We start from the raw sequence: 11,443 nt of genomic DNA, 5'->3' as shown, positions 1-11,443 counted from the left end.
AACTGTATGACTACATTTCAAAAAAGTAAAAGTTGATGGCAAGAAAAAGACAGAGTGTAACTATTGTCATAGACAACTTGTTGGTGGTTTTCAAAATAGGACAAAGCACTTGTATGATCATCGTGGAATTTGTCCAAGGCAAAAGTACCAAGATATAGCACAAAAGATGCTTGCGGTGACCCAAAAAGAGGATTAAGACATTAACCAATTATCATTTTGATCAAGAGGTGTGGACAAAGAACCTTGTAACTGTGATTATTCTACATGAGTATCCTCTTAGTATGGCTGGTCATTATAGGTTTAGAAAATTTTGCAACACTATTCAACCCATGCTCAAGGTTATATCTAGGAAGACTATTAAGAAGGATATTCTGAAGATTTATGAAGTTGAAAAGGAGAAGTCAATGGAATTGTTAAACAAGAATCGGGATAGAATTGCTATCACTTCTGATTTGTGGACCACCAATAATCAGAACAAAGGATTTATGACCATCATAGTACACTTTATCAATAACAATTGGGTATTACAAAGTCGATTAAAGACATCTTCAAATGACTCTTTATATGACTCAAACTCTTTAATATAAAGAGTCTATTCATAAAAATAATTTATCCTTTGAATATAAATTAAAGAGTGAGTTTGATCCTCTAAATCTAGAGAGTCAAATTTCACTCTCTATCATAATTTTAATTAATACACTACAAGTTTCCATACATTTTATTTATTAATTCTTCCTCATATTAAGTTTCTTTTTTGAAAATAAAGAGCATCTTCATTAAATTTAAAAAGTTTATTGGATTTGAGTAAAATTTTTTTTCTTTATATTTAGAAATTAATAAAGATGCTATTTATTTAGATGAAAGATACTCTTCAAAATAAATAGCATCATTGGAGATGCTCTTATAAGGTATTATCTTTTAATGTTTTATTATTCTTATTTCTTAATACAATTTTTTAGCTATATTAATATATCAATTATCTATAATTTATATTGTAGGTTTGTATATATGTCTTGCCCATATATTAAAGATGTGTTTTCTGCGACGTTGATGAACTATTTTTTTGAGTGGAATATTTATAAGAAGTTGTCCATATTGACGATTGATAATTGCTCCACTAATGATACGGTTGTTAAGGATATATTGAGAGAGCTTCCCTGTGCCTCGCTTATGCTACATTGTTCATTGTTTCATATGTGTTGTTGTGCACATATTTTGAATTTAATTGTTCAGGATGACTTATTAGTGATTGGAGAAGCAATTGCAAAAATTTGTGATAATGTTGCTTATTGGACGACATCACCTACAAGAGAGCAAATATTTGATGAAGNGTGGAATTTGTCCAAGGCAAAAGTACCAAGATATAGCACAAAAGATGCTTGCGGTGACCCAAAAAGAGGATTAAGACATTAACCAATTATCATTTTGATCAAGAGGTACGGAGAAAGAACCTTGTAACTTTGATTATTCTACACGAGTATCCTCTTAGTATGGTTGGTCATTACGGGTTTAGAAAATTTTGCAACACTATTCAACCCTTGCTCAAGGTTATATCTAGGAAGACTATTAAGAAGGATATTCTGAAGATTTATGAAGTTGAAAATGAGAAGTCAATGAAATTGTTAAACAAGAATCAGGGTAGAATTGCCATCACTTCTGATTTGTGGACCACCAATAATAAAAACAAAGGATATATGACCATCACAATACACTTTATCAATAACAATTGGGTATTACAAAGTCGACTAAAGACATCTCTAAATGACTCTTTATATGACCCAAACTCTTTAATATAAAGAGTCTATCCGTAAAAATAATTTATCCTTTAAATATAAATTAAAGAGTGAGTTTGACTCTCTAAATCTAGAGAGTCAAATTTTACTCTCTATCATAATTTTAATTAATAAACTACAAGTTTCTATACATTTTGTTTATTAATTCTCTCTCCTATTAAGTCTCTTTCTTGAAAATAAAGAGCATCTTCATTAAATTTAAAGAGTTTATTGGATTTGAGTAAAAATTTTGTTCTTTATATTTAGAAATTAATAAAGATGCTCTTTATTTATATGAAAGATACTCTTTAAAATAAATAGAACCATTAGAGATGCTCTTATAAGGTATTATCTTTTAATGTTTTATTATTCTTATTTCTTAATACATTTTTTTAGCTATATTAATATATCAATTATCTATAATTTATATTGTAGGTTTGTATATGTGTCTTGCCCACATATTAAAGATGTGTTTTCTGCGACATTGATGAACTATTTTTTTGAGTGGAATATTTATAAGAAGTTGTCCATATTGACGATTGATAATTGCTCCACTAATGATGCGGTTGTTAAGGATATCTTGAGAGAGCTTCCATGTGCCTCGCTTATGCAACATTGTTCATTGTTTCATATGCGTTGTTGTGCGCATATTTTGAATTTAATTGTTCAGGATAACTTATTAGTGATTGGAGAAGCAATTGCAAAAATTTGTGATAATGTTGCTTATTGGACGACATCGCCTACAAGAGAGCAAATATTTGATAAAGTAGCACATTAGTTAAGCGTTCAAAGTACCAAGAAGTTGGCTCTTGACTGTAAGACTCGCTGGAACTCAAATTATTTGATGCTTGAAACTGCTTTCATTTATAAAGAAGTATTTACTTGGTTAAAGCATCGTGCACCACACTTTAGATGTTTACCAAGTGAGAAAGATTGGAGTTGGCAGAACAAATTTGTGGAAAGTTAAAAATATTTTACGATGCCACACTATTATTCTCTAGAACAAAATATCCCACATCTAATGTTTATTTTCCAAAAAATTGGGAAATTAAACTTCAGTTGTCTAGTTGGCTTGGATGTGTGGCAGGCTGGCTCGAATGTGTGGAAGATGACAACACAAATGAATGAAAAGTTTTCCACGTATTGGAATGTGATTGATGGTGTTAAGGGGGGAACAATTGTTTTAGATCCTAGATATAAATTGAAGTTGTCAGATTACTTCTTTCCTTTGATCTATGGAGATGATGGTGTAGATCAAATTATGAGAATTCGAGGATTTTGCTCTAATTTATTTCTTGAGTATCAATCAAAGCAAGAAAGTTGTGAAGCTCAACCCTCTTTTAGTGCATATTCTTCTCAGTCCGATGTTCGTAGTGTTAGGAAACGATCAAGTTATGGCAGCGGAAAACAAAAATTATTTACAACATGGATCGTTCCTTAGAACCAAGACCAAGGCACAAATTTACAGTTTACACATTAAATAAGAATCTGCAGATTTTCAGTTTAGAGTTTAAGAAATCATACGCACGTTTGGAGGCTCCTCCAACTTGTGTCTGAACATATTTCACTACCAACCCAAGAGTAGGATCGAACTAATATAGTCCACACGAAGATAACCCCAAGGAACTAGAGAGAGATTTGCTAGATCCTCTTTAGCCTTAAGAACCAAGAAGAAATCAAGCAAACTTTGATTTCAATCAAAAATGCAAACTGGAGTGGGAGAGAAGAGAAAGGGGCTGGAATTTTATTTCATTGATTTGAATGAATAATTTAGTTTAATTCACAAAGTTTTGCACTTATATAGTGCACACTTTGCCCTATTCGTTTATGGAATAGCCTTGGACTCCAACCCAAACACCCCTTGTATCCAAACAACCCCATTTAGATATTTTAATAATTATTATTGTTATTTCAATTAAATTAAATTAATATATATATTTCATATATTAACATTTAATAATAACAATAATTCATTTAAATATATGCGAACATATATTTAAATATAATTTCACTTATTTAATTTTATTAACAAATTAAATAAAGGCTACGACCTTAGCAAATTTAATTGCACTATGAAATTACCAAAATACCCTTTCACCTAAAAAGACGAAAACGCCCTTCTTGTAAACTGGTTCTCAAATTATCTTCTATGTGTGTGACTTGTAGACTCCTCATCATACCGATAGTGTGTAGTATCGTGATCAACACCAATTTCGTCCACTACCACCAACCAAGATGGCCCCTAGCAGGCTCATGGCCCCGATAGATGGATTCAACGAGCAGCTACCTGTCAACGATATGGTTACTGTGCACTCGACTCCTTCATCATCTGTTATCTTTACGAGACCGAGGCATAGAAATAGTGTGCAACCTCGGTTACTCGATATTGTATGTATTCAGTACGGACTAATGACCTGAATAATAAATCGGATAGAGCAACAACTCAATCCCACTATGGCCACAGTTTAGTGTCATTGCCAGTTACTGAATTAGCTGATGCGATAACTTCTCCCGTACCAGGGGATGATGAATCATCTGTCTATCCACCATAGTCTTGATACACTCCTTGATGCAGCCAATCACACTGTATTGACAGCTCAGAATAGAACTGGTTAACTAGTGTCAAACTACCCAATCGGTGCACAAGGTGCTCTAATGATTTCAAGTCTAAGGATACATGCACCACCATTCGATAGAGGATTTTTTCCATAGACACTGGGGTTACCATCCATATGGAATCCTTTTGGTGGGTCAGTCCAGTAACTTGCCTACAGTAAGCACCCTGTGTTGCCCAGGTTGTCACACAAATACCTTGACAGTGAGAATCATCTTGCCTTCGACAGGGTCGTTCAACATATGATAGCCTTACCGTATTATATGTGCCCTTACTTCAGAATAATACTAGGGCTACAGATGTTTCAGAATGGCCACCATACGTGTCATAGGGTTCTCACTATCAAGATTTGAACACATGATACCCTCATCACGGTTCTACCATTCTAAGGACATTTATCAATACATACATGATGATTTACACGATATAGAATAAAAGGTCTTTATTGATCAATGACATTATTACAAGAGTCAATTCACATAATTGATTGGTTCTAGGGTACCTAACTCTAACAATCTCCCACTTGCACTATAGCCAATCATTCATGCACTCACACATTGATACCCAAGTGCCCATCATGCTTTTGCTACAACAAAAACTTCATAGTGGGTTAGTAGGTTTGTGCAAATCTGCACATTCCCTTTCTGATCGATCTCTTAAATCAGATTGAATCAACTAAGTATGCGTTTGGATTACTGGTGAGATCGTGATTCCTCAGCCACAACAATGGCTCCATTGTTATCATAGTAGAACTATACTAGATCAACAATGCTTGAACCACATCAATTCAGTAAGAAATTCTTAACCCAAATCGCCTACACGGCTGCATAAATAATGCGATATACTTATAATCAATTATAGAATTTGCTACAGTACACTGATTTGAGCTCTAACGCTCACTGCAGCTATATTGAGACCAAATATTCAATCCTTGATTGTGATCGATAATCATCTTTGTATGTTTGGAAACTAGCATCACTGTATCCTCTATAGTGAGCCCATCTTCTCCTCCATAAACCAAGACATATCCTTAGTCCTCTTCAGGTACTTAAAATATTCTTTACAACCATCCAGTGACGCTCACCTAGATCCGATTGATACTACTACAAGTGTCTCAAAAGCACATGAGACATCAATCCGAGTACATAGCATGACATACAGTGGATCCAATTGCTGATGCATATGGGATCCTCTTCATCCTATCTCTCTCATCTTGTTTCTAGAACACAATTCTTTAAAGAGATAACACCATGTGCATCGGAAGAAATCCCTTCTTAGATCTTCACTGAATCTTTTCAGTACTTTATCAATATATGCACTCTGACTTAGGCCAGCAACCTATGCGATCTATCAGGATAGATCTTTATTCCAAGGATGTAGGCTGCTTCCCTAAGTCCTTCATGGAGAAGCACTTGGATAACAAAGTTTTACCGACTGCAAGTTCGGTATATCTTCCCTATCAAAGTATGTCATCGACATACAATATTGGGATGCACTGCGCTCCCACTCACTTTCTTGTAAACCAGGGCTCATCTTCGTTCTTGATAAATCGATTTCTTTTACGGCTCATCAAAACAAATGTTACAGCTCCTTGAAGCTTGCTTGAGTCCTAAATGGATCTCTGCAACTTGCATACCCTATTAGCTTGCCCATCAAAAACGAAACCATCTGGTTGTGTCTATATACATCCTCCTCAAGGTTTCCATTCAGGAAAGCTGTTTTGACATCCATTTGCCAAATCTCATAGTCATGATATGCAACAATCGCAAGCATAATCCGGATGGATTTAATCATGACAATCAGCGAAAAGGTTTCTTCATAGTCAATACCATGAATTTGTTTGAAACCTTTAGCACCCAGTCGTGTTTATAGTATGCACATTGCATCCATGTCAGTCTTTCTTCTTGAAGCCCCATTTACACCCTATGGGTTTTACCCCTTCAGGTGATTCCACCAGAGACCATACTTGGTTTTGGTACATGGAGTCCATCTCAGATTTCATGGCTTCAAGCCATTTAATGTAATCTGGATCCGAATAGCGTCTTCGTAGGTTCTGGGTTCACTCGTCATGGTAGACCAGTATGTCACCATGTTGATCACGAGATAACCGTGTCTCCAGGCTCATACCATACTCTCCCAGATCTACGTAGCTCCTGTGCTACCTAGGTGGTTTATTTGATCCACAGTTTGTGGAGTAACCTTCTCTGATGTTCAACCACTTCCTGGGGCACATCATCCTCCTTCGTCTAGTTAATTTGTGGTTCTAGAACTTCATCGAGTTCTACTTTTCTCCCACTAGTACTTCTTAGAAAAAATCATTTTCTAGGAAGACACCAGAAGAGCAACAAAGATTTGCGCTCTCGGGTGGTAGAAATAGTATCCTTGATCTTCTTTGGATACCCCACAAATATACATGTATAGGATTTTGGCCTAGCTTGTTCGAATCAATTTCTTAACATAGCTTCGCACCCCAAATCCTTAGATAAGACAGGTTGGGCTTTCGCCCACTCCATAGTTCATATGGAGTCTTATCTACAACTATGACGGCACACGTTCATAATGTGATTCCATTCTCTAGGGCATAACCCCCATAATGATGCAAGTAGATCACTAAAACTCATCATGGACCTAACCATGTCAAGTAAGGTCCTATTCCCCATTTCTGACACTCCATTATGTTGGGGTGTATACAAGAGGTGAGTTGTGATACTATCCACATTCCTTCAGGTATGTTTAGCTCAACTTGCCAAAGTTGGCATGGTTGTCATTTTGAGATTATCCTATTGTCTTCTTAAAACATATTTTATGAACATTCCATAAAGAATATTATTTACACTCAAGGACAATAATCCATTATAAACTAATACTCTCATTTGTCCTAAGTGGACACAGAAATATAATTTCTAGAATCTAAAGAGACCATAATAATCCACAAGTTCCAAGAAACAAGCCCATAGGCTAAATCAGACTATAATCCTACATAAATGTCAGCATTGGCTTCATTTCCAATTGGTAGTCCACCCTCCCTTGGCAAGCAATCTACTCTACCGTAGTTCCTACACATCAGCCAAATGTGAGTACCACATCTTTTGTTATGACCCTAGATGTGAAAGATATATGCATGGAGAATCAAGCATATCATACTATAACAGTATAGTCTAGTTTAAAAATAATTTCAATCAAATTGAAAAAGTAAGGTAGAACATGTTTCCTAATCCCTTGCAACTTGGAGACTCTTAATTTCAAGAGAATTAAGCAAAAAGTACCACACAAGGGAAGAAGAATTTGGCCAAGACGAGATTTAGGGTTCTTAGAGATTTTTCTTTTTTTTTTTTTTCTCTTCACAAAACAATTGATATATCTTTCTTTATATAGGAATCCTTGTAAACATTTAATAATGTTTTGGCTTCTAAACAATCCATAATTGTTATGAAGTTGTTAAACTTCTTTAAATGATAACATTGGATTAACATTTAATCGCAATTACAATTTAACTCTAAATTGTTTACATAACAATTTAACCCTTAATTGTTTACAATCACAACCCCTTGTAAATCCAATTTAATATAAAGAAAGTGTTTATATAAATAACTTTATTACCTTTGGTAGGTGCTAGCCAACCTTGGATAATCAACTCTCTTGGCTATTCTTTATTCTCCTTAGTTTTTATGTGTGACCTTTTAGGTTCACTGTGGCCTAGCCGTGGGCCCAATATCACAGTCATTTCGATATGTTTTGTCATAACTGCTTTATGAACAAAACTCTCACTGTATTATGGTAAGCATCTAGCATGCTCCATAACCCCTACTCACAATGAGTATACTCCAACAAACCTTTTACAATCATACACGTTGTATAATCAAATCCTTCCGTTGTCTAATCCAATTAAGAATGGATTCATGGTATGTCAAAATCCTTACTTAATTTAATACAATACATACGGAACGTGTCACCATGAAACAACCTTTCATGTAACATTTATATACCCCGGTTGGAGATTTCCCTTTTCCATGTATCTTGACATTTGTCTAGGAACTTGATATCAATCTATACTAAGTCAACGGATCCCATCTTGACTATCACTCTCCTCACACACATAAACAACACATGGCCAATTCGGCTTATTAACACATGGCTGATTAGCCTCATGTTTATACACCATATAAACCATATGCGTTATGCAGAATCCAACCGTATATCTCAGTTCTAAGGATTAATAATACCCTAGTACATCTTATGATAAATCATGACCTATTTTAATGTCCATGTGATTCATCAAAATGGCCTATTCGATAAACATTTCACTAACCGCATATCCATGCTAATGCCTAGTGATATAACTTTTATATCACCTACACACATACCATCACATGATATTCATGGAGGCATTCAGCATGCCTACTATATTATATTGCCCAATTAATATTACCTATGTAGGGAATACTTTGATTTTTGATCTTCTAAAGATTTGTTACATTCGAACATTTCACATGTAAACTATATATAAATGAAGCAATAAACCACATGTGAAATAACACTTTCTTCTATTGATAAGATAAAATGTATATACAACTATATACATTCACTATATATCAAAACATAATGCCTTGGATCGATGACACGATTGGTTCCTAGGCAATACACTAACAAACCTCCCACTGGCACTAGAGCCAATCGTTGTGGTATCTATACCCATATTCTCAGATGATGATCTAATTGCTTCTGTGTCATCGCTTGTAGTAGATCAGCTACGTTATCCGCTGAAGGTGTTTTCTGCACCAAAAATTTCTCCAGCTTCAACACGCTCTCTCAAATATGATAATTTACTCTAATATGTTTTGATTTTTGGTGTGCTCTTGGTTCTTTGCTTGTGCAATAGCACCATTATTATCGCAAAAACAGGTTATCGGATAACTCAGTTCGGAACCACGTCAAGTTCAGCTACAAATTTGCGTATTCACACACCTTCTTTTTTTGCTGTCTTCTGAAGCGGCAATATCGCTTCTGTAGTGGAGTCGACAGTGGTCGATTGTTTGGAACTTTTCAACTAACTGTTCATCCATTACATGTAAGATGAATCTAGATGTAGACTTTCTATCATCCCATTTGATTGAAAATCAGAATCTAGTATCCCTGGATTTTCAATCTAAACCTCCATACTCAGTATTAAATCTTTAGTCCTTCTCAGTACTTAAGATTGTTTTAACTGTTGACCAATGTTTCTCTCCTGGATTTGATTGATATCTGCCGCAATACTTCCAACATAGGCTATATCAGGCCTTGTACTAGCATTGCGTACATAAGACTACCCACACTGAAGCGTAGGTATCTTACGCATCCGCTATCGCTTCTGATCAGTCTTAGGACTAAGATCCTTAGAAAGATGTAGTCCACTGACTGCAAGGCAAAAAACCTCTTTTGGAGTCTTGCATGTTGAACTTTTCAACATTTTCTTCTATATACATGCTCTGAGATAACCCTATCAATCCTTTCGCTCTATTTCTATATATGCGTATTCATAGGATGTATTTGCTTCTCCAATCTTTCATTGAGAAAAGCTTTGACAACCACATCTTAACTTCAGTCATGCCAATATCATTTCCATTAATATATGTCATACATATAATATGGAAAATCACTGACATGATCTTTTACCCCTTGTATACACACGTTCCATCTGGATTCTTTATGAAACCAAAAGTTTGATTGTTTCACAAATCGAATATTCCAACTTCTGGAAGCTGCTCAATCCATAATAGATCTATGCAATTTGCACACTTTATGTCTTCAGCATGGATCCAAAACCTTCAGGTTGTTGTATTATATGTTTCCTCAATAAATCCATTGAGGAACGCGGTCTTGACATCCATTTGCCAAATTTCATAATCAGTGTGCTGCATGGCTAGCAAAATTCTGATGGATTTAAGCATTGCAACTGGTGAGAAAGTTCCTCATAATCCAACCCTTGTTTTGAGTATAACCTTTCCTACCAGTCTAGCCTTATAGTTTTCTACTTTCCATCTACGCAACCTTTCTCTTGAAGACCCATTTCAACCAATAGGAACTATTCCTTTCGAGGATCAACAGTTCCAAACTTGATTTGTACATGGATTCTATTTCAGAATTCATCGCTTCTAGCCATCTTCCAGAATCAATATCTATATCGCCTCTTCATAAGTTTAGGATCAACTTCTCCCACTGAAAAAGATTCAAAACTTTTTCATTAGAAAGCCATATATCCCTGGAGGTCGAGAATTCTAGAAGATTTACGGGCTGGAACATTGCTTCATCGTGAAGGTTCGTGCGCTGTGTCCCTATCTGAGTATGATCGATTTGAGACTCTTCGAATATTCTTTGAGTTCAACTTTTCTTCTTGCACCTCCTTCTTCTAGAATTCTTTCTCAAGGAAATGTGCATTTCTACTGATTGAATCTTTTGATCAGTAGGGAAGTAAAAATAATATCCTAAACTTTCTTAGGATATCCTATAAATCGACCTTTTTCAGATCTTACGTCCAACTTGTCTGTTTTAACAATCTTGACATAAGCTAGACAACCCCAAACCTAAATAGTTAAGACTAGGTGGTTTGCCATACCCACTTCATATAGTGTTTTTCTGGACTGTTAGTATGGTTGCTCTATTTAAAATATGCCCTGCTTGTTTGTAAGGCATACCCCCACACAGTAAATCGACAAGTCCGTAAAGTCATCATCGATCGCACCATATCCAATAAAGTACGATTTCTCCTTCAGATACACCATTGTGTTGTGGTTAAATAGGAGTTAATTGTGATTAATCCCATTTTCTTTTAGAAATCTTGAAATTCCTTACTCAAGTTATTCACCTCCACGATCTGATCATAGAATTTTAATATTCTTTCAATTTGTTTCTCTACTTCATTCTTGAATTCCTTGAACTTTCAAACGATTCCGATTTGTATTCATTAAATACAAATACCCATACCTTGAATAATCATCAGTAAGGTAATGACGCAGTGAAAACCTCCTCTGGCCATTTCATTAATGTCTACATACATCTGTATGTATTAATTCCAGCA

This window comes from Pistacia vera, unplaced genomic scaffold, assembly GCF_008641045.1.
Source record: "Pistacia vera cultivar Batoury unplaced genomic scaffold, PisVer_v2 Contig493, whole genome shotgun sequence".
Lineage (NCBI taxonomy): Eukaryota > Viridiplantae > Streptophyta > Magnoliopsida > Sapindales > Anacardiaceae > Pistacia > Pistacia vera.
This window is presented reverse-complemented; position numbering follows the sequence as displayed.